The sequence below is a fragment of the Tamandua tetradactyla genome, chromosome 23 (assembly GCF_023851605.1).
Source record: "Tamandua tetradactyla isolate mTamTet1 chromosome 23, mTamTet1.pri, whole genome shotgun sequence".
Taxonomy (NCBI): Eukaryota; Metazoa; Chordata; class Mammalia; order Pilosa; family Myrmecophagidae; genus Tamandua; species Tamandua tetradactyla.
The window spans coordinates 22,522,859-22,546,717 of NC_135349.1; the positions used below are offsets into that span (position 1 = coordinate 22,522,859).

The 23,859-nt window shown below is 39.5% G+C and overlaps 1 protein-coding gene across 1 annotated transcript in view; it reads right to left on the reverse strand.

The window, feature by feature from the left end:
• Positions 1 to 23,763, reverse strand: part of LOC143667189 (uncharacterized) — a 289,857-nt gene extending 266,094 nt beyond the window's left edge. The window contains exon 1 of the mRNA XM_077141130.1: positions 23,673 to 23,763. The gene's annotated coding sequence lies outside the window, so the exon portion shown is untranslated. The remainder of the gene's footprint in view (positions 1 to 23,672) is intronic.
• Positions 23,764 to 23,859: the final 96 nt, after the last annotated feature.

The window sequence follows — 23,859 nt, forward strand, 5'->3', positions numbered from 1 at the left end:
ATGGAGGGGGACCTCGGTATGTGTAGGAGACACACGAGGATGGAGAGGGACCTCAGCACATGTAGAAGACACAAGGATGGAGAGAGACCCCAGCACACGAAGGAGATGCATGAGGATGGAGAGGGACCTCGTCAAATGTGGAAGCACACGAGGATAGAGAGGGAGCCCCTACAGCTACTTCAGGGGCTGGATCTGCTGCTCTGTGGATAGGGAAGAAAAGCAGGCAGCAGGGGTCTACACGCAGCACCTGGTCTCCGGGGTGCAGCGACATGTCCACTCTCAGGATCCAGCACCTCCCAGACAGCGATGCCCTGCATTACACCTTGCATGCCTGAACCATCTGAGTTCTTCCCGTTTCTGAACTGAACCCTGACTAACACCAGCAAGGAGACACACCAGACCCGAAAGTTTCTGGAGACCAAAAAATACCCACTGATGATGATCTGAAGCTAGACCAGGTCAACCTTCCCCAACTGACCATCCCTGGCCCACACCCAACGAGGCCTGAGCCGGCAGCCAGCAGCCTGCATTGTGACTGCCACAGACCCCACCACAAAGCCCCCTGCCCTGGCAATGCAGCAAATTCCCACTAATATTCCAGCTCTGCTCCTGTGGGTGCCCGTGTTAACCCTTTACATAAGACGCAGCCCTTTTCTGATTAATCTTTAAAACTTCATAGAAAATTTCATTACATTCATATGACAGAATATTTTCCACTGTATTTCAATTTACCAACATGCTGACCTTGCTCAGTTATAACTTCCATATCCCAGAATGTATCACTATTTTCAGGGGCCAAAAATTTAATCAAAGTTTATAAAATGAATGAATGCTCAAGGAAATAGGAAAAATAATGAAAATTTACTGAACATAGATTTACTAAAACTAACAACAGAATCAGTTGAAAGCACTTTGTATGTCTGTTCTAAGGATGTTCTTTTTATTTATCATCCCATATATCTTTTCTGATAAATGGTAGCAGCTACTTCAGAAAAATCTTCATCGTTAACACTATTTACAGTCAAACAGTACAATATAAATGTTTCACAAAATTAGCTTTAGAGATTTTTGAAAGTTGTTTTGCACTACATTAATTTACTATTTCCTTAATTAATTACATCTCAATTTTTATAAAACATTTAAAAGGTTTTAGAAATATGTCCAAATGAACCTCAAAGGTCACCTTTCTTGTGAAACAACACCTCAATATGCAGCATGGTAACTATGGAGAAACTGTACAGCAGGAAGTGAAAGAGTGACCATCAAATACATCAAATGCAGAAATAATGAGTAGCACATGGAAAAAATCTCATGTAGAGGATTTCTTACAGTTCTGTACTTAATTGGCTTGCTTTGGGGATGAAGATGGCAGGTGTTTGCTTGTTTTTGCATGGGACCTGGGAATCAAACCTGGGTCTCCAGCATGGCAGGTCAGAATTCTGCCACTGAGCCACCATCGCACCACCCAATGTCAGGTGTTTTTAAACAACACGTGCATGATTAAAGTAATCTAGTCCTCATGAGGAACTGTACTCATTTTCTGTAAGACATCACATTATCTTTCTCCATTTTTACACAAGATTTTTATCTTTTATTATACTTTATACAATATAAATACTTTCCAGTATATGGCTTATATCATTTTTATTCAAAGTCTTTTGTCTATAAGTACATATACACAAACACGATCCTCTTTATGCACTGATGTAAACTTCTAATTTTAAATTGCTTTATTAGTCTTATTTTTATTCTGTGCTTATCTCCCCCTGCCTCAAAATTTGTTCTCTTCACAAGTCATATTAACAACTTAGAACTTATCCTCAACTATTTTTCTTCATGTTCATAAAATAAGTAAGGCATGAAGAATATTTGGGGAAAGGAGTCCTTGCTTTTTTAAAGGGATAGTATACAGGTCATTCTCAGCCTTTTATTCTCACCAGTGGTATCTGATGGATGGGGTATGTCCTTCACCTTCACAGCATTCTTACTTTTAGGAGCCTCAGCCACTCTCTTACTAGTCTTTTGTGTGTGCTGTTCAAGCCCTCCTGTCCCTTGTCTTACAGAAACCGCCCACATCATATTCTCCCAAGTTGGTCTGTTTTCTGTGGTTGTTTCACATTTAGGTCTTTCACTGCTTTGCAATTTGTTTTCATAACAAGGTAGGGACTGTTTTCCCCATTTAGGTGAGCGTCTTATTTAGTGCATGCTTTACTGATTGCAAGGCCACCTCTCTCCTCTATCATACCAGGCTCTAACTCTCCACATGCATGTTGTTTCTGGACACCTTATACTGTTTTTTAAGTCCATCTTTCTTCTGCTTGTAATTACTAAACCACAATACAGTATTTCTACAGCTTTATAGCTACAGAAATCATTTTATTTTCCTTCTCCAAAATTGTCTTGGACTATTCTGGAACTTTTTTCCATATGAATTTTAGGATCAGCTTATTAAGTCTCATGAAAAACCCTGTAACAATTTTCATTAGAATAGCACTGAATTTACACATGAATTTGTGGGAAACTGATAGATTTTAGTACTTTACTATTCCTTCTGATGAAGTTTTCCATTTGTTTAGGTCTTCTTTTATTCCTTCAATAATGTTTTAATATTTTCTCCATATAAATACTACACTTATTGGCCACTGTTACTTCTAGGAATATTGTAGTTTTTATTACCATTATGTGTACATTTTTTCCTGCCATTTTAAAACTTAATGTGCCATTATGCTGTATCTCTCATAAACTACTTAACAGCTGTACACCGTTGTTTTTAAATCCAGTTTGAAAAATCTTAAAATTTTGGTAGGTAAATTTAATCCATTTACAATTATCTAGATTATTGGAGATACTGAACTAATTTCTGCCACCTTGTTGAATCATTCCTTTCCTTCCCATCATTTTGTCTCTTTCCCAACCTCTATAGATTCAATTTCTTCCTTTTTCCTCCTCTAATGGTTCTAATGTTAAAGGTTTTCTACTCTTTTAATGGTTTCCCTCACACTCCTAAGACACATACTTGTTAAAACTTTCTAACAAATTATTCAATACTGCTCTCTATTTATAAGATTATTTTAGTTATTCTCAAAGAAATGTCCATCTTATCTTCTTTTTTTTTGGCATAAGCAGGTTCTGGGACTTGAACCTGGGTCTCCAGTATGGCAGGCAAGAACTCTATCACTGAGCCTGCACCCTCCCCTCATTTGTTTTAGGTACACAGTCCAGGAATCAAACCTGGGTCTCCCGCAGGGAAAGGGAGCATGCGTTCTACCACTGAACTACCCATGCACCCTTCAACCATCTTATCTTTAAATCACAAATATACTGTTTGCCATTTTTTGCAGTCAGCAGTCAACCAGACTGTTGGGCCAACACTGCATGCATTATACCTATCACATCTGAATTCACTTTTTCTCGTGCATGAGCACACCTTTAGTAGTTCTCTGAGCAAGCAAGTGTAGACAGTAAATTTGTATTCTTTGTATATCTGAATATGTCCTTTACTATATGCTCAATATTAAATGATAATGAGCTGTAAACAGAATTCTTCCAAACATCATATTGGAGCTCAAGAGTCTTCCAGTGTCTATTGTGTTAATGGCAACCTGCTGTCAGATTAATTTGTCCTTAAGTTGTCAAGCCAGGCAAGGGTATGTCTACCATGCTAACATGTGCTTCTAACAACTTCACATATAATAATTCTTCAATTCTGGTGAACTGTCAGTCACTATTTCTTTAGATACTTTCCCTCAAACACTCCCTCAAGTCTCTATTCCTAGAATGTCTATTAACTGTTTTTTGATTTTTTATTCTTATTCTTTCTGCTGCACTCAGAATGTATCCTCCAAAACTTGCTACTAATTCACCAGTTCTCTTATCAATTCTGTCTGACCTAGTGGTTATCAAATCTATTCAGTTCATCTCAAATGATGAGATTATCCATTTCCAGGCTTGCTAACTGGTGTTATGCAGTCTCATACTTCACGCACGCATGCATATGGGTATATTTGTTAGTTTTTGTTTTATACTACCTTGCTGCCTAGGAGCAGGTAAGTTTGCAATAAATAAAATTCAATCTAAGTCGAATGATTATGTTAACATAAATACCAAAAGGATGTCCATAAAAATTGTTATTACTAAAATTTTATCAAGGTAGCCAGATAAAGAATCATTATAAGAAAGAACCAACTGTATATTTGCCAGCAATACTTAGAAAATGAATTCTACAAAGAAACAATTTTTAGGTCTGTCTTTTAAAAAAAAGTACATAGTAATAAAAAAAAACTAAAAGAAGAAAAATTTAAAATCTTCTTGAAATATACTAACGAAGCCATAAATAAATGGTGAAGTATATCATGTTCATAAATCAAAAGAAAGTCACAGTGCTGTGAGGACCTAAACTCTGCACCACGCTGACTGAAGTGGATGCATTACCAACCTGAGTGACGGGAACTACTCTCTCAGTGGAACCAGACTATGCCCTCATCCCACAGGCCCTCGGCAGGCCGAGCCATGTGCAGGGTTCTGGCTGTCGGTCCAGGGCTGTGACCAAGCAGCCCGCTCAGTCCATCAGGTGCTCACAGACCTCAACTTAAGACAGAGGAGCATAGGACACAGAGAATAGGAGCATCCTCAAGAAGGGCGATGCCCAGGCCGGGGCCACCAGCTGGGAGAGCTGGGAGACGGGCACATCCCCAGCAACAGCAGAACACAATCTTCTCTGCTGTGCAAAGGCGCGCTCCAGGAGAGACAACATGGCAAGTCACAAGTCTCAGAAAATTAGAAAATTCAAAAATCACATACAGTTATCTGCTCCGACCACAGTGGAATGAAGCTAGAAACCAGTAACAGGGAGAAATGGAAAATTCACAAATATGTGAAAATTAAAAAACATATTGTTAAACACCAATGGGTCTAAGAAGAAAGCACAGAAAAATGAGGAAATATCTGGAGGTAAATGAAAATGAAAATACAACATAACAAAACTACGGGACATGGCAAAGGCAGTGCCGAGAGGACAATTTATAGTTTTACTTACATTAAAAAAAGGAAGAAGAATCCCAAATCAGAGACCTACCTCAAAACTGGATAATAAAGAAAAAAAATAACTAAACCCAAAGTAAGGAGAAAGAAAGAAAAAAAAAGATGAGAGCAGAGATAAAGAAACAGAGAATATAAAAACAGAGAATTAACAAAACCAAACACTGGTTCTTTGAGGAGGGCAATGAAATTGACAAACCTTTAGCTAGACTGACAAAGAAAAAGGCAGAGACAAATTACTGAAATCAGAAAAGAAAAGGGGAACATTACTACCAACCCCACAGAAATAAAAAGGACTACTGTGGACAACTATACACCTAGAAATTAGATAACTTAGATGAAGAAGACAAATCCCTAGACACCTACAAACTTTCCTCGCTGATTTGAGGAGAAGCACAAGGTCTCAGAAAATCAATAACTAGTAGGAAAGCGAGTGTGCCTTTACTTTCTTGGCTGGCCAAGCAAGCACCATGCAGTGGGTTGAGGTCAACAACAGGGATTTATTAATTCTTGGATTTGAGGCTAAAAGAAAGTCCAAATCAAGGCATCATCACAGTGATGCTTTCTTCCCAAAGACTGGTGCTCGGGGCTGGAAGTTGGTGGCCCTTGATCCTGGGCCCTGTGTCACCTGGCAGCACACAAGATGGCCTCTCTCTTCTATTCCAGGTTCCGGTGACCTTCAGCTGCCTGCTTCCTCGGGCTTTCTCTTTCTTCACCTGAATTTCATTCTGCTTATAAAGGACTCTAGCAAGAGAATTAAGACTCATACTGATCAAAGTGGGCCACACTCGAACTGAAATAATCTCATAAAAAGGACCTACTTACAATGAGTTCATAGATTAACAGATTCAAATTTTCAAGAATATGATTTTCTGGGTTAGATACAGCTCCAAGCCACCACAATCAGTAATCAAAAACCTCCCAACAAAGAAACCCAGGACTAGATGGTTTCACAGTTGAATTTAAACAAATATTCAGGAAAAATATCATTAATACTACTCAAATGCTTCCAAAAACACTAAGTCATTCTATGAAACCAACATCACCCTCACACCAAAGCTAAAGCCTGATAAACGTATCAAAAGAAAAGAAAATTACAATTCCATATCCTTATAAATATATGCAAAAATTCACAACAAATTACCTGCAAATTGAATCCAACAGCACATGAAAAGAATTATACACTGCGATCAGGTGGGGTTTATCCCAGGTATGCAAGGGTGGTTTTACATAAGAAAATCAATTAGCATAATATACCATTTAGTAATACAAAGTGGAAAAATCAAATGATCACCTCAACTGACGCACAAAATGCATCTGACAAAATACAGCATCCTTTCTTGATAAAAACACTTAGAAAAATAGGAATAGAAAGAAATGTCCCGAACATGATAAAGGGCATATATGAAAACCCACAATGAACATCATACTCACTAGCGAAAACAAAGCTACAAGAACTAAGTAGCGAATTCAGCAAAGTGGAAGGGTACACAGTCAACACCCCAAAATTAGTAGTGTTTTCATACTAATTTTACGAATGAATTTCCAGTAATGAAAACTGGAAGAAAAAAACCTTATTCATAATAGCAACAAAAATAATCAAATATCTAGTAATAAATCTAACCAAGGATGTAAAGGACTTATACACAAAAAACTTGGAAATCAATGAAGACCTAAATAAATGGAAGGACATTTCATGTTCACAGTTTAAAAGACTAAATATATTGTTAAGATGCCAATTCTACCCAAAGCCATTTACAGATTCAACACAATTCCAATCAAAATTACAACTGCCTTATTTGAAGAAATGGAAAAGCCAATCATCAAATTAATATGGAAGGGTAAAGGGCTCTGAATGGCCTAAGCCATGTTGGAAAAGAAGAACAAAGTTGGAGGACTCACATTTCCTGATCTTAAAATTAATACAAAGTCACAACAATCAAACAGCATGGTACTGACACAAGGACAGACACAGAAACCAATGGTCTCAAACTGTGAGCTTGGAAATCATCCTTACATCTACGGTCAATGGATTTTTGACAAGGATGCCAGGTCCACTCAACTGGACTTCAACAAATGGCATTGGGAAAACTGGATGTCCATATGCAAAAAAAGAAAAGGAGGACCCCTACCTCACATATATGCAAAAATCAACTAAAAATGGATCAAATACCTTAAAATAAGAGCTAGACCTTCTTGAAGAAAATATAAGGAAGCATCTTCATGGTCTTGTATTAGAAAAAAAGAAATTCTAAAATTCAACAACAAAAAGACATACAACCCAGTTAAAGAATGGACAAATGACTGGAATAGTGTCCGTCACTGACGAATGAATGAACAAAATGTGATCTACACTTACGATGGAATATTGTTCAGCTGTAAGAAGGAATAAAGTCCTGATGCAGGCCACAACATGAATGAACCCTGAGGACATTAGGCTGAGTGAAATGAGCCAGGCACAAAAGGACAAATAGTGTATGATATCACTAAAATGAAATCATTAGAATAAGCAAATTCCTAGAGTCAGAAAATACACTACAGGTTACCAGGGACCAGGGTGGGGATGAGGAAGGGGGACATAATGCTTAATTGCTACAGAGTTTCTGTTTGGGGTGACTGAGAATTTTTGGAAATGAATAGTGGTGACAGTAGCAAAACTTTGTGAATGTCATTAACATCAATGAAACATATATTTGAATGTGGCTCGAAGGAGAAATTTTAGGTTCCTAGAATAAAAATTTAGAAAATAAAAAGAAAGGACTGTAGTGCATAAAAAACAATGAACCCTAATGTAAAATTACAAAAGTCTTCTCTCATCAATTGTAACAAATATACGACACCAATGCAAGGTGTTATGAAAATGGTGATATATGGAAACTCTGTATTTTATGCGTTATTTTTCTAAAAGCCTACAATTTATCTTAATAAATAAAGAAAAAGAAAAGAAACAAATCTATACATTGACAGGAAAATGTGACCTACAGTCCAAATAAAAGACTGTCAAAAGACGATCCTGAGACAACTCAGATGTTGCAATTACCAGACAAGGACCTTAAAGCAGCTATCAGATATATGCTAACTGGCTTAGCAAATAAATATGATTATGATGATTGAGAATCTCAGTGGTTTCAAGGAAATTGTGGAGCTAGCCTGGAGCCTGAGTGCTGTCATCAGTGCCGACAGCTGCAGGAGAAGCCCTTAGTAAGGACGAGCTGATGGGCAGGGTCTTCTGGGAGAGCAGCTGGACCTGCCTGCAGGTGTCTGAACCTCAGGGGAAGCAGAGGCACTGGGCTCTCAAGAAGGTGGGATGGGTCCTGAGAAGGGGGGACAGGTCCCCGTGGATCTCTCTGTCCCCTACTGCTCGTCTCTAGACACGGTGCACCCACCTTAAGTGTATAGCACAACAGCATACAAAAGCCCCAGCCTGACACCCCTGAAGGTCAGCACAGCCATATGCAATAAACAGTTAAAGCAACAGAAAAAGAGATCAGTACTCAACGAGAGTTAAAAACAAAGCCAATCTGGCTGGGTCTAAGGTAAATCAGAATACAAGGTAAAAGATGTGTATGTACTCGAGACCTTCAGCTAATATATGAGACTAAAGACAGAGTTTATAATGTCTAGAACCTAAATTGTCAATGACACATAATCTGAATCAACCTGTCTGGGAAGCTCATTTAATCACTCCAAACTCCTGCAGTCCAGAATCGAAATGAGGCCCTGTAATTCTGTGTAGCTTGATATAATACTAGGATATATCTCAGACTGTGGTGGGCTGATAATCAGAGTACTAGTAGAGGTCCAAAGGGGAAAAAATACCTATACATGTATATATGTACTGTTTAGAAAGAATACACCCTCTGTCCTTTTTCACTATGTCTGTCATCAAATTCACCCCATTGCCCTAATTTTTTTTATTTCTAAGCAAATTAAATTTTAACTCAAGAAACTATTTAAAAAGAAACAGAGGTAAAACTGACATTAATAAATAAGATAAATCTATGAACTGCTTCTTTAAAGAGATAACTAGACAAATCATATTAATAAAAATGAGACTCACTAAAATAAAATAAAATGAGGAGTGAATACAAAAATAAATATAAGCATAACAATAAGTGCGATATAGTAAGTATAATAAGTATAAAGCAATTAAGCATTGTTGATATAAAATTAAATATTAAATACTCAAGAATACAATGGAGAGATGAATTTATTTCTCCCTGAAGAGAGCATCTCCATCCAGAAAGTATCAACAGGGAAGCAGAGGCACATCCGGGAGCAGCACAGCGAGGGCATGGAGACCTGCCAGAGGACACCTGCCAGCTGCCAGTGGAGACCTGCCACCACCCCAGGGACACACCCCAGGACACGGGAGCCCTGTGGAAAAAGTGCTGTGTTTTTCACCTGTGAGAGTGGAAGTGCGATTTTCAGAACATAGCCACAAGTTCCCTCATTTGAAGTTACCTCGATCACTCCTTCAAATTCCCCACCAGGCCTTTCTTTTACTGAGCATATACACAGTGAGGGATAACACAAGAACCTGAATTTCTGCAAAAGAGCCCCTGCTCTGAGGGGCCCTTGTGAACTGACGCAAACGAACACAGACTTGATTGTCCATCAAGCTTATTCTACTTTAATTTAATCACTTCATTCTCACTAAATGTAAAGAGAATTTGGAAAGAAAAAGAAAGAAATACAAGCCTCTAATGTCAATTAAATGGATGATATTTTGGATCACAAAACTAATTCAAGAAGCTCGAAAAGCTAAAGGATTAATAAGCATGGATGGAACTGAATATATTTAAGAATTGTATACAAAAAAAGAACTAGTCTTAAAAAGTTTAAGAATAATCTCAAAAATTCAGGAAACAGATAATTATTAATTTCTCCTTCTGTTTTGGAAACAACAAAAAAGAGGTGAAGGAAGGAAGGGAGGGGAGGAAGGGGACATAAAGGTTACTCAATTTATTGTATGAAGGAAGCATATCCAATACCAAAATTGACAGTAACAAAAAAAAAGTTATATTCAGAGGTAAAAGTCCTCAAAAATATAAACAGAGGTCCAGATTCCGGACTCCCACAGTGCCTGCCCCACCTGGATCCTCCCAGCCACCGCCCACTGCCAAGTTCCAGCTGTCCCCTGTATCTGGAGTTCAGGAATAGCAGCACCCCATCCCCAGGTGCTAACAGCTGCACCTGCTTTATATCTCTGCAGTAACAAATTACCACGTCATGGAAGTACAGTTAGGGGAACTTCTTAACTTGCCCTAACAGAAGAAAAGAAGGTGTCTGCATTCATTCATTCTCTGGTCCTTATTCTTTCCTTTGGGCCCTAGCTCACTCTGCTCCTGGCAGAGATCCAAGTGATCTCTGGACGCCTGAGAAGCTGGTATGCAGCTACACCAGACTCCTCAAGCATCCCTTCCTTTGCTCAGGTCAGAATTTCTTAGTTACTGCTCACAATTTCATGCCAGGAAGTTATCCATCTTTTACACTTTCTCAGGGGCATCAAATCATAACTACCATTCCTGTGGACATTCAGAGAATAATTTTTTCTTTTGTAATTCTGTCTGCATACCTAGTTCTCAACCTGGAACCTCTAGGCTGCTGGTAATTTCCTTTGTGGATGACGATAAGGTCAAGGGTAGAGGAACCCTAGGAGGTCTGGGTACTGGGGTGGGGGGCAGGGATTGGGGGAAGGGGCTGCCCACCAAGGCTCCCCTCCCATCGATGCCTGTGCACAGTTCCTTAGCCGGCTTTCAGACAAAAGCATTTAACCAAGATGATGCAACTACACAGAAACTCTGATGTTAGCTCTAATTTGTTCCAATATTATGACTGATTTTTTTTAATATGTTCAGTGAATAATTTAGAAGCTTTGGGGAAATGATATTTGGCCAAGTCCTTTTACATTGGCTAACCAAGTCTGTGTCCAGTTCCTGTATATAAACACTGAGCAGATTATAAGCCTTATATGCAAAGCATAACATTTCAGTAATAGCCTAAGTCTATGTTACTCACAAACCTAGAGTATAATGGGCTAACCGAATATTTGTTTCTACATTAATTTATTTATGTTACTGAGAACATCAGAGGCTAGGGCAGCAGGCACTTCCTGCAGCACCTTTTCAACACCAAGTTTCCCACTACCGGACTGGTTTCTGGATATATTACTCAATTTTTCAAACAGCTTTTTCCTTAAGGTCATTTTAGACATTAGTGCTCCACTGATAATTATGTTAGAATGAAATTCTGATCATTAATGAATGCCATATATTATACTTCATAACCACTACTTTAGAATGCACTCATGCTTATTTTATTCTCTAAATCATCAAATGAAGCAGCAACATATAAACTACAAACTGGGTTGTTAGAATCAAGAAAAAATACATATCTTTAGAAATAAATTTATTTCAATAAGGCTTAGCTATTTCAGTGTTTAACATACTCCTGGTGGGGGGAAGGGGCAGAATTTTTCTTGATCCCTGGGAATAAATAACATCTATGTAAAAGTGTTTTATAACCAATAAAGAGCTATACAATTAAGAGAGATAATCATTACATAATACTATTAGGTCCTAAATTAAGGATGCCTACACAAATAATTTATTTCCCAGTCTTAAAATGCTTCAAGTATTATTATTTAAAAACTGTTATTCAAAACTTTAAATGTTGAGAATCCTGGCTATGCTAACTCACGGTGATGAAAAAGATTGGTGTGTAAGTGGAACTGGGAGGAACTCGGGATGCCTGCAGGTGGCCTGGGGAATTCCTGGCAGGGACTCCCTGACAGCAGCCACATGCCAATCAAGAAGGACACTTAGGGCACGTTTTCCCTCACCATCAAGGTAGGCCTAGGACTGCTTCTGTTTCAGTTTGCTGGTTGGTTTTAGCCTATTTTACCTTCCTGTGAGCATAAAACTTCTTTGTGGTGCACTAATGTTCCCCCTAACAGCTCCCACACCCACCAAGTGTCAGAACGCAAGGCTGGAAGCTGGTGGAACTAATGGGACGCCACAACATGCAGTTTGGGGTGCATTTCCGTGTTCCCTAACAGCTCCCACACCCACCAAGTGTAAGAACGCAGGGCTGGGGGCTGGTGGAGCTGGTGGATGCTACACCATGCAGGCTGGAGTGCACTGCTGCACTCCTCAACAGCTCCCACACCCACCAAGTGTCAGAATGCATGGCTGGGAGCTGGTGGAGCTGGTAGAGATGGTGGACACCACAATGTGCAGTCTGGGGTGCACTGCCACATTCCCTGACAGCTCCCTGCCCTGAGCTGGTGTAGTGCCACACTCTGAACTACCCAGAGTGCGAGTAGATTTGACCTAACAGTCAGTATTCCTGGCTCTAAGGAGGCTCCTTGTTCAATCAGTTCACTGCAGACACTGCTTAGGTCAATTCTCTGGCTCAGTTAATGTGGTATTGCAAGTTACAAAATCACTACTTAAAGGAAACCAATACTTGTAAAAACAAGACCCCCACCAATGAGAGTTCTTCCTGCTATACCCTGTCCTAAGTACTTTACATGCACTTATTTTATGCATATTAACTTTATCATGTGCCCCCTGGGGTTTGGTAAGATGAGGAAGGTCCATCTTACAGGTGACCGCTCTGGAGGGGCTGTGCTGTGGCCAAGGGCCTGCCTCCAGCCCGGCCCTCCAAGGCATTGACTCCTGGGGTGGAGAAAGGTTTTGTGGGCCTGGCTGCAGGCCAGGGAGGACACTCACCAGTTAGTGCTACCTTCCACTTAAATTCATGCTACAGAAAGGGAAGTGCACAGCTACTGAGAACAAACACCTTCCGGGGATCTAGGGAGCTACACGTCCAGGGCCCTAGCAAGCCCCTGAGCAGCCGTGACAGGCTGGCACACAAAGGTGTGCAACAATTACCTCCATTCATTTTCACATGTAAGATGAAGACCACAGCCCTCGGAGAGAAAAGAGTCTGTAGGTGGGGAGCCAGCACACAAGGCAATGAAGTAACTCATCCAACGTCAGTGCTAATCCAAAACCTGAGGCTCCATTTTTTTTCTTAAACATAGTGAAGGTGAAATCATATCAAAACATTCATACTACAGAGAGGTCCTACCCAATGGGAGAAAATATTTGGGAACCACATATCCAATAAGAGTTTAGTATCCAGAATATATAAAGAAATCCTACAACTCAACATTAAAAAACAAACAGCCTAATTAAAAAATGGACAAAATGCTCAAATAGACATTTCTCCAAAGAGGATAAATACAAATGTCAAAAAAGCACATGACACTAGCTATTAGGGAAATGCAAATGAAGCCATAATTAGGTATCATTTCACACCCACTAAAATGGCTACCATGAAAAATAAGAGGACTTAAGTGTTGGGGAGAATGTAGAGAAATAGGAAAATTCATTTATTGTTGATGGGAATGTAAAATGGTGCTACGGCTGTAGAAGACAGTTGGGCAGTTGCTCAGAAGCTAAATATAGAATGATAATATGATCTGGCAATCCCACTTTTTGGTATATACCAAGTATATACATCAATATTGGTATATACAGCAATCAGAAGAACTGAAAACAGAGACTCAAACTGATATTTTCACACCAATGTTCACAGTGACATTATTCACAACTGCCAAAAGATAGAAGCAACCCAAGTGCCCATCAACTGATGACTGGATAAATAAAATATGGTACATGCATGTGATGGAATACTACCCAACCATAAGAGGGAATGAAGTCCTGATGCACAGAACAACATGGATGAACCTTGAGGACTTACTGTCTAGTGCAAGAAGCCAGTTAAGAGTACAAGAATGCTGTTTGATTCGTGAACTATAACATATATATGACACTAAAACAAGGTGTTAATAATAGGGTGGTAATACTGGAAAAATACACCTAATATCAACTATGGAAGATAGTTAATAGTACTATTTTGGTAATTTTTTATCAGTTATAACAAAGGTAATTAAAGTATTTAAAAAATGAGCACAATTACAAAATAAATACTATCATCAATGGCAATAAATGTTTCACATCAATACAAGGGGTTGGTCATAGGGTGGTTGGTGTTGAGGAACACTGTATTATATGCATGATTGGTCTGTAAAACCTCAACTTCTCTAATAAAAATTTGAAAGAAAGAGAGAGAGACAGAGGGGGAGCAGGGAAGAGAGAGTGATGGGAGAACAGGAGTGTAGGGGACTAAGACAAAGAATGGTAGCTGAAGAAGACAAGTGGTGGAAAGGGATTTTGTTCTGCTTTAAGACAAGAAAAGGGGGGGATTGCTGGAGGGAGACCCAAATGTTGAAGACAAACTCCAGGAAGACTGCACGTTTATGCACAGCAGGGGTCCCCCAAGTAAAGGCATTTACAGCAATTTAAAAATGTTTCTAGAGCAGACATTCCACAACATCCACAGAGAGACGAGCAGTGAAGATAAAGACCGTCCTGCTTCTCCCCAGAATTTGCTAATATTCTAAAATGAAAGTAAGGTTCTCCCTCTCCTGAGGTCACTAGATCATCTACTTAAAATCAGAGTTCCTCAATTTGGGGTTCCTCTACAGTGAGGGGTCCCCCTGAACATGCAGGCACCATCTGGGGCTTATCACCCTACGCTGGGGCACTGCTCTGGCTGCTGCACCTGCTTTGAGTAACAACCTGTGTCTAACTCAGAGTTCTCGTGTGCGTGTTTGTGTGTAGATCTGCATGCAGATGTGCGTACATGTGCACACGTGTAAAATTGTGGCAAACTAATTCAATTGTTAATTTGTAAGTAAGGTAATATCACAGATTCTCAGGTTTCTGACTTAACCTGTTTAAAACAAAGAACACAATTAAAAATAGTGAAATAAGTTGTTTCTGCAAACAATTAGCGTGAATGAAAGAAAGGACTGCTGATCTTGATCTACACTGCACTTGACTTCAAGCAGAGGTGGAAAGTTTCTTGCAGTGCACAAAAAAAGGTCAACAAATTCAGAGAAGGAGCTGAAGTGAAACTCTGCAGTTGTAACTCTAATTAATATATAGTCTTTGAATAAAAACATAAATGAGTAAATAGGTAAAGAAATCATTTTTAAAAATCAGGAACTGAGACGCTTCAGGGCTCTGTTTCCCCAACAGAAGCTTTGAGCAACTAGCAAGAAGTGCAGAAAGACCTTTCTCCAGAAAACAGCTAAAAGACTGTGGTCACAGGATGAGCACTGAATCGAGAAGTCTACTTCAAACCAGGGGCCCTGGTGGTGGCCTGGCCAACCCCTCAACCCCTCTCCCCTGGTCCTGGCTCCACAGGAGCAGAGAGACCACAGCACACACTCTGGGAGAATGTACGTCTATCTGATGGTGGTCTATGGGGCTGGCCATCTGTCCCAGAACTTGCTCACCCAACTCTCTTACAGGACGCTGCAGGAAAGCAGTCAAGTGCTGTTTGGGGCAGGGGACTGCTGCTGTAGGACACAGACAGCAGGGTCCAGGACTGTTGGGAACTGTTTCCTATGACAAAGGGGGCATTTGTGTCCCTATAAACAGGGGACTTCCTAGGGCCATGTGTGCATGCAAGCCTGAGACTCATGTGCAGAAAGGACCAGGGAGGAACTTGACCTGGAGCTATATTCTAAACTCAGCATGTGGATAAGCCCTGAAGGACAGCACTCACAGGTCAACCTGCAAAGGCTGGGGAATGTGTTACCTGTTTTTCCTTTTTTGGGGGGGGTTCCCTACAGGCAATCAAGGAAAGCTCTGCCATAACAGTAGATGGGTACAAACTTAAGGAACAGAGATTATATTCAAAGAAATAAAGGCTGAAAAATTTGCAAATTTAACAAAAGACATGAATATGTATATGCAAAATACGCAATGAATTCCAAACAGGATAAACCCAAACAGATCCATGGCATGACATATTAAAATTACACTGTGACATGTCAGACACAAAGTCAGAACTGTGAAAGCCACAAGAGAGAAGCAACACATCGCATACAAGGGAGCCTCAAAAGATTGTACTGATTTCTCATTGGAAGTCATGGAGGCAAGGAGGCAGTGGAATGATACATTTAAAGGGCAGAAAGCAAAAAATTAGCAAGCAAGAATTCTTTACGTCATAAAACCATCTTTCAAAAATGATGGTGACATAAAGGATACCTAGGGGTTTAAATGAGATTCTAAAAGGTTCCATGCACTAGGATTACTTTCAGAAACCTACAACCTCCAGATGGGTCCCTAGGCCAGATAAGTCCTGAACTGCAGAGGAGCCAGCCCCTCTAAAGCATCAACTAGTTCATCCCTGTACCCTGTATTATCCACAACCCCTTCCACCATGAAAACGTTTCAATGGGCATAGCTCAAATACCCCTAAAGAGTGGGAGGAAGATCCAAAGAGAAGGTGGAGTTATTTGGAGAAAGTCAGGTTCAACAAACGAGAATGACTCCTGAGTAATCATACTGATATTTCTTTTAGTCTCTAGTGTCTTGGAGCAGATGGCAGTAAAAAACAAAATTATGACTTGCAGCCCATACTAAAATCTGAAATTTGTTCTACCACAAATTGTTGTAGTATGCGTTGAAGTTGATTGCTTTTTCCTTCTATGTTATCCTTTACACAAAATGGTCGACTGTGAGGATGAATGCAGTTACATGATGATACTCTGAGCACCGTGCACTTTGGATGATCACATGGCATGTGAATATATATCATAAAATTGCATTAAAATTTTTGAAAAATGTGAGAGTGAGATTAAGACATTCCCAAATAAAGAAAAGCTGAAGAAGTTTGTCCCCACTAGGTTAGCCCTACAAGAAATGCTCTTTTAGTTTCCTACCTGCCCAAATGAACACCATTTGGCTTACACACTGGGAACCTCTGAATCACATGTCCTCAAGACAATTCTGGCCCTGGAATCCTCTGTCCCAGGCTCCTCCCTGCCCAGGCTCCTCCTTCCTGGGACTCCTCCATCCCCAGGTGCCTCCATTCCCAAGCTTCTCCCTCCCAGGTCTCCTCCATCCCCAGGAGCCTCCATTCCCCGGATGCCACCATTCCCAGGCTCCTCCCTCCCCGGGCTCCCTCCTCCCCGGGCTCCCTCCTCCCCGGGCTCCCTCCTACCCAGGCTCCTTCCTCTCCAGTCTCCTCCCACCCTGGGCCCCTTCCTCCCTAGGCTCCTCCCTTTCTGGGACTCTCTGTCCCCAGCCTCGTTCTTCCCTGGACAGTGTGCCTGGTGGCCTCCCCTGGCTGGCCCCTTCTCTTCAGTGTCCCATGGACTCTAGCATCTACAAGCACCCTCCTGCCTTCTCTCCCTGTGACCTTCCCCATGAGGCCTCTGCTCAATGCGCAGGACCCATCCTGAGCCAGCTGGGCCACACCTTCATCGAGGCAGCCTCATCAGAAGCTCCTACTGACAATGGGCACACACTGCACGAGCAGACTGCATTGGAGAACATGTTTTTCTGTGGTGCATAGGGCCCAAGCCACCCCATATGCTCAACAGGGCTCTACAGGCTGAAAGGAAAGGACAACAGACAAGAGCTAGAAGCTGTCTGAAGAAGCAGAGATCTCTGGTGGGGCAACAATGTGGATACCTGTAATGATAGGACTATTGTAATTTTGGCTTGCAACTGCACTTTTTATCTCCCTCAGGATCTAAAAGGCAGGTGAATAGAATACAATGATAATTCAGTGGTTTGGGACCCAATCCACACGTAACATGAGACAAGAACTACATAAAGATGGGGGGGCTGGAGGGGTATAGCAACACAGTTTGCATTTACTGCTGAAGTTGGTGTCAAAATAAACAAGACTATTAATGCTTAAGGACCTTAACGTTAAGCCCTGGTAACTACAAACAAAGCATCAGAGAAAATCAAGCTCAGGGAGACAGAAATTAGAGAACAAGTTGCAGGGGCAGGGGGTGGGGTGGAGGGTGGGACAGGGAGGTAAGACACAGCATAAAGGCAGGGCAAGAAACAAGAAAAGAAGAACTGAAAAAGTCTCCTCTGTTAAACAAAGCCTAAGCTAGAAGTCCACTAAAAGCTGAACTGAATGTCAAAGAACAGACAGACAACAAATTCACCCAGCAAGAAAACCCAGGGTAAAAGAACTGAAAACAATCTCCAGAATAAACTAATTAAGGTAATTAAATGCCTAGACACCAGGAAAAAATAACAAATCACACCAGGAAAACTGAACATATGGCCCAGTCAAAGGAACAAACCAACAATTCAAATGAGATATAGGAGTTGAAACAATTAATTCAGAATATATGAACAGACATCAAAAACCTCATCAAAAATCAAATCAATGAATTGATGGAGGATATAAAAAAGGCAAGGAATGAAGAAATTGAAGTTCTGAAAAAACATACCACAGAACTTATGGGAATGAAAGGCACAGTAGAAGAGATGAAAAAAATAATGGAAAACTACAATGGTAGATTTTGAGAGGCAGAACATAGGATTAGTGAACTGGGGGACAGAACATCTGAAATCCAACAAGCAAAAGAAAATATAGGGAAAAAATGGAAAAATATGAGAAAGGACTCAGAACTGAATGACAATATGAAGTGCATGAATATATGTGTTTTGTGTGTCCCAGAAGGAGAAGAGAAGGGGAAAGGAGGAGAAAAACTAATGGAGGAAACGATCACTGAAAATTTCCCAACTCTTATGAAAGACTTAAAATTACAGATCCAAGAAGTGCAGCATACCCCAAAGAGAATAGATCCAAACAGACATACTCCAAGATGCTTACTATTCAGAATGTCAGAGGTCAAAGAGAAAGAGAGAATCTTGAAAGGAGCAAGAGAAAAGCAATCCATCACATACAAGGGAAGCCCAATAAGACCATGCATAAATTTCTCAGCAGAAACCATGGCGGCAAGAAGACAGTGGGATGATATATTTAAATTACTAAAAGAGAAAAACTGCCAACCAAGAATTCTATATCCAGCAAAATTGTCCTTCAAAAATGAGGGAGAAATTAAAATATTTTCAGGCAAAATATCACAGAGAGAATTTGTGACCAAGAGACCAGCTCTGCAAGAAATGCTAAAGGGAGCAGCAGAGACAGATACGAAAAGACAGAAGAGAGAGGTGAGGTGTGGAGAAAGGAGGACCATGAGTAAAGGTAAAAAGAAGGAAAATTAGGTAGAACATATAAAATTCAAAAGGCAAAATGGTAGAAGAAAGGACTACCCATACAGTAATAACACTAAAGATCAATGAATTAAACTCCCCAATGAAAACACATAGACTGGCAGAATGGATTAAAAAACTGGACCTATCTATATGCTATCTACAGAAAACACATCTGAGACCCAAGGATAAACACAGGTTGAAAGTGAAAGGTTGGGAAAAGATATTTTATGCAAATAACAATCAGAAAAGAGCAGCAGCAGCTATTCTAATATCCAACCAATTAGACTTCAAATGCAAAACAGTTAAAAGAGTCAAAGAAGGAGACTATGTATAAATAAAAGGAACAATTCAGCAAGAAGACATAACAATCATAAATATTTATGCACCGAGCCAGAATGCACCAAAACACATGAGGCAAACAATGAAAAGAGAAATAGACCCATCTACCATAATAGTTGAAGACTTCAATTCACCACTCTGATCAATGGAGAGAACATCTAGACAGAGGATTAATAAAAAAACAGTGAGTTTGAACAATACAATAAATGAGCAAGACTTAACAGACATTTATAAAACATTATACCCCACAACAGCAGGATACACCTTTTTCTCAAGTGCTCATGGATCATTCTCAAAGATAGACCATATGCTGGGTCACAAAGCAAGTCTCAATAAATTTTAAAAGATTGAAATCATACAAAACACTTTCTCAGATCATAAAGGAATGAAGTTGGAAATCAGTAACAGGCACAGTGTCAGAAAATTCACAAATACGTGGAGGCTCAACAACACACTCTTAAACAACCAGTGGGTCAAGGAAGAAATTATAGGAGAAATCAGTGAGTATCTCGAGGCAAATGAAAATGAAAACACAACATATCAAAACTTATGGGATGCAGCAAAGGCAGTGCTAAGAGGGAAATTTATTGCCCTAAATGCTTATATCAAAAAAGAAGAAAGGGCAAAAATCGAGGAACTAATTGTCCACTTGGAAGAAGTAGAGAAAGAACAGCAAACTAACCCCAAAGCAAGCAAAAGGAATGAAATAACGAAGATCAGAGAGAAATAAAAGAAATTGAGAATGTGAAAACAATTGAGAAAATCAACAAAACCAGAAACTGGTTCTATGAGAAAATCAATAAGATTGATGGACCCTTAGCAAGACTGACAAAAAGAAGAGAGAGGATACAAATAAATAAGATCAGAAATGGAAGAGGAGACATAACCACTGACCCCACAGAAATAAAGGAAGTAATGACAGGATATTACAAACAACTTTATGCTAATAAATACAACAATGTAGATGAAATGGACAACTTTCTAGAAAGGCATGAACAACCAACACTGACTCGAGAAGAGATAGACAACCCCAACAAAACAATCACAAGTAAAGAAATTGAATCAGTCATTAAGAAGCTCCCCAAAAAGAAAAGTCCACGACCAGATGGCTTCACATTTGAATTTTACCAAACATTCCAGAATCTTTCTACGAAGCCAACATCACCCTCACACCAAAGATATTACAAAAAAAGAAAACTGCAGACCAATCTCTCTAATGAATATAGATGCAAAAATCCTCACCAAAATTTTAGCAAATCGAATCCAGCAACACATTAGAAGAATTATACAACATGACCAAGTAGGATTCATCCCAGGTATGCAAGGAGGGTTCAACATAAGAAAACCATATCAACAAACCAAAGCAGAAAAACCACATGATCATCTGGATTGATGCAGAAAATGCATTTGACAAAATTCAACATCCTTTTCTGCTGAAAACACTTCAAAGGATAGGAATAGAAGGGAACTTTCTCAAAATGATAAAGGGAATATATGAAATACCCACAGCTAACAACATCCCCAACGGGGAAAAACTGAAAACTTTCCCCCTAAGGTTAGGAACAAGACAAGGATGTCCACTGTCACCACTGTTATTCAACACTGTGTTGGAAGTTCTAGCCAGAGCAATTAGACAAAAGTAAGAAACACAAGGCATCAAAATTGGAAAGGAAGAAGTAAAATTTTCACTGTCTGCAGATGATATGATACTCTATGTTGAAAACCCAGAAAAATCCACAGCAAAACTACTGGAACTAATAAATGAGTACAGTGAAGTGGCAGGTTACAAGATTAACACTCAAAAATCTGTAGTATTTCTATACACTAGTAATGAACAATCTAAGGTGGAAATCAAGAAAAGAATTCCATTTACAACAGCAGCCAAAAGAATAAAATATTTAGGAATAAATTTAACTAAAGAGACATAAGGCCTATACAAAGAAAACTGTAAGAAATTGTTAAAAGAAATCACAGAATACCTAAATAGATGGAAGGGCATACCATGTTCATGGATTGGAAGACTAAGTATAGTTAAGATGTCAATTCAACCTAAATTGATTTACAGATTCAATGCAATACCAATTAAAATCCCCAAAACTTACTTTTCAGAAACAGAAAAACCAATAACCAAATTTATCAAGAAAGGCAGCGTGTACCAAATAGCTAAAAGTATCCTGAGAAAAAAATGAAGTTGGATGTCTCACGCTACCTGACTTTAAGGCATATTATGAAGCTACAGTGATCAAAACAGCATGGTACTGGCATAAAGATAGATACATTGACCAATGGAACTGAATAGAGTATTGAGATATAGACCCTCTTACTTATGGACAATTGATCTTTGATAAGGCAGTCAAGCCAACTCACCTGGGACAGAACAGTCTCTTCAATAAATGGTGCCTAGAGAACTGGATATCCATATGCAAAAGAATGAAAGAGGACCCAAATTTCACACCCTGTAGAAAAGTTAACTCAAAATGGATCGAAGACCTAAACATTAGATCTAAGACCATAAAACTGTTAGAAGAAAATGTATGGAAATATCTTATAAATCTTATACTGGAGCCGGGTTTCTAGACCTTACACCCAAAGCAAGAGCATTGAAGGAAGAAAGAAAGAAATGGGAACTCCTCAAAAGTAAACACTTTTGTGCATCAAAGAACTTCATCAAGAAAGTAAAAAGACAGCCTGCCCAACGGGAGACAATATTTGAAAACAACATATCAGATAAAGGTCTAGTATTCAGAATTTATAAAGAGATTGTTCAACTCAACAACAAAAAGACAGCCAACTCAATTACAAAATGGGCAAAAGATGTGATCAGACACTTCTCAGAAGAAGAAAGACAAATGGCCAAAAGGCACATGAAGACATGCTCAACGTCCATGGCTGTTAGAGAAATGCAAATCAAAACCACAGTGAGATATCATCTCACATCCACCAGAATGGCCATTATCAATAAAATAGAAAATGACAAGTGCTGGAGAGGATAATCGCCATATGACCCAGCAATACCATTGCTAGGTATCTACTCAGAGGACATGAGGGCAAGGACACATACAGACATTTGCACACCAATATTTACAGCAGCATTATTTACAATTTTCAAGAGATGGAAACACAGCTAAAATGTCATTAACTGGCAAGTGGCTAAACTGTGGTATATACATACAATGGGACATTATGGAGCTGTAAGACACAATAAAGTTATGAAGTATGTAACAACATGGATGGACCTTAAGGATATTATGCTGAGTGAGATTAGCCAGAAACAAAAAGACAAATATTGTATGGTCTCACTGATATGAACTGACATTACTGAATAAACTTGGAGAATTTTGTTTGTAACAGAGACCATTAGGAGACCATTGGAGCTAAAGGGACACAGATTGTGCAACAGGACTGAATGTAAAAACTCAGAAACGGACAGTACAATACTACCTAAGTGTAATATAATTATGTTAAAACACTGAATGAAGCTGAATGTGGGAATAATAGAGGGCAGAGAGCTGGGGGCACAAATGAAATGAGAAAGAAAGATAGACAATAAAGATTAAGGTGGTATAATCTAGGAATGTCTAGAATGTATAATGATAGTGACTACATATAAAAATTTTTTAAATGTTTCTGCATGAGGAAGAACAAAGGAATGTCATTAATGCAGGGTGCTGAAAATAGATGGTAATTAATATTTTAAAATTTCAAATTATGAGACTAAAGCAAAAAAATGTTTATTTGGTACAAAATTTATACTTCCACTATTGCATTTCCTAATATAACTTATGTAGGGAGCTTAATTGAACACCATAAGTACATGGAACCTTGAGAAGGACAGGAGATTTTGTTGGTTTGTCCAGAGTGATGCCCCAATAACTCCCAGAGTCATTTGAACAGTGAATAAAAAAGTATTTGGAAAGTCCACTTCAGGGAATGGTGAGAATGGGGGAAAATTCAACTTCCCCAAGTTGAATTCCTGATATTCTCACAAGCAGTCTGGACAACCAAAGCTATAGGCTGAGCCACTAGTTTGGGGGTTTGCTCAAATGAAACTTACCCCCACAAAGGATAGGTCAAGCCTACTTAAAATTAGGCCTAAGAGTCACCCCCAAGAAAACCTCTTTTGTTGCTCAGATGTGGCCTCCCTCTCTCTAAGCCCAACATAACAAGTAAAATCATTACCTTTCCCTCTTCATAGGACATGACATCCAGCAGTGAAAGTCTCCCTGGGAAAATGGGACATGACTCCAAGAGATGAGTCTAGCCCAGGCACCAGGGGATCCACAATGCCTTCTGGATCAAAAGGGGAAAAAGAAATGTAATAAAATAAGGTATCAGTGGCTAAGGGAGTTCAAGTAGTCAAGAGGCT